Raw genomic sequence first — 890 nt, 5'->3', positions numbered from 1 at the left:
TTTTATTCTTTGGTAATTCAAATTATTTCAAAAAAGATAAAGTAACATTTTTACTGTGATATTTGTGTAAAGCTTGTGCATGCATGCTTGTATGGGCATTCATATGAATTGCATTAATTATTCCAACACAGAAATGACAAACTAGATGCTCGACAGAGCATTTTAGGAAGAAATACTGCCAGGTGCTGGGAGCACATGCCTTTAATCCCCGGAGGCAGAGGCAGATGGATCTTTGAATTTGAGGCCAACTTGGTTTACAGAGAGAATTCCAGGACAGGCTCCAAAGCTACAGAGAAACCCTGCTTAAAATAAAATGAAAGAAAAGAAAAAGAAAAAAGAAAAAAAAAAAGGAAGGAAAAATGATCCTGATATTCTCCTTCTGCTGATTATGTGATAATCAGTACAGGGTAAACAAAGTCTATAGTAAGATCACATGCATGGCCCCAGACTTGTTCTATCCCTAGGCCTGATTTTTAAATGGTGGTGACAAACAGCTTCGGTTTGATTGTTAAGTGTAGTCATGTGTAGGCTAAGATTCCAGGGTTTCTTTAATTGACATTAAGAAAAATGACATCGTAGTCACTGTAATAATTAGTAAATAATTCTAATATGCTTCCTGATATGAAGAATATGTGGCCATTGGAGGGAAATTCTGTGATTAACAGTTGTTATTAAGGGAAATGTTAAACTACTGTTTTCATTTTCTAGAAAAAAAATATGAATTCTGTGTAGTCCTGGGTGGTCTTTAACTCATGACCTAGACCACACTGGCCTTACATTCATAGAGATCTGTCTTGAAAGCTGGAATTACAGATGTACACCTTCACTATAACTCTAATAAATATGAGTTCTAAGAAGACTTGAACATTTGAGTCCCTTCTAAACTTTGA

General features: G+C 35.3%; 1 non-coding gene across 1 annotated transcript; it reads left to right on the top strand.

Annotated features, from left to right (window-relative positions):
• Positions 1–365: 365 nt before the first annotated feature.
• Positions 366–492, top strand: LOC113457933. Its single transcript, XR_003378401.1, has one exon. It is a non-coding gene; the product is annotated as a small nucleolar RNA SNORA72 (small nucleolar RNA).
• The last annotated feature ends 398 nt before the right edge of the window (positions 493–890 follow it).

Source organism: Microtus ochrogaster, linkage group LG10, assembly GCF_000317375.1.
Source record: "Microtus ochrogaster isolate Prairie Vole_2 linkage group LG10, MicOch1.0, whole genome shotgun sequence".
In the NCBI taxonomy this organism is placed as follows: domain Eukaryota; kingdom Metazoa; phylum Chordata; class Mammalia; order Rodentia; family Cricetidae; genus Microtus; species Microtus ochrogaster.
This window is presented reverse-complemented; position numbering and strand designations above follow the sequence as displayed.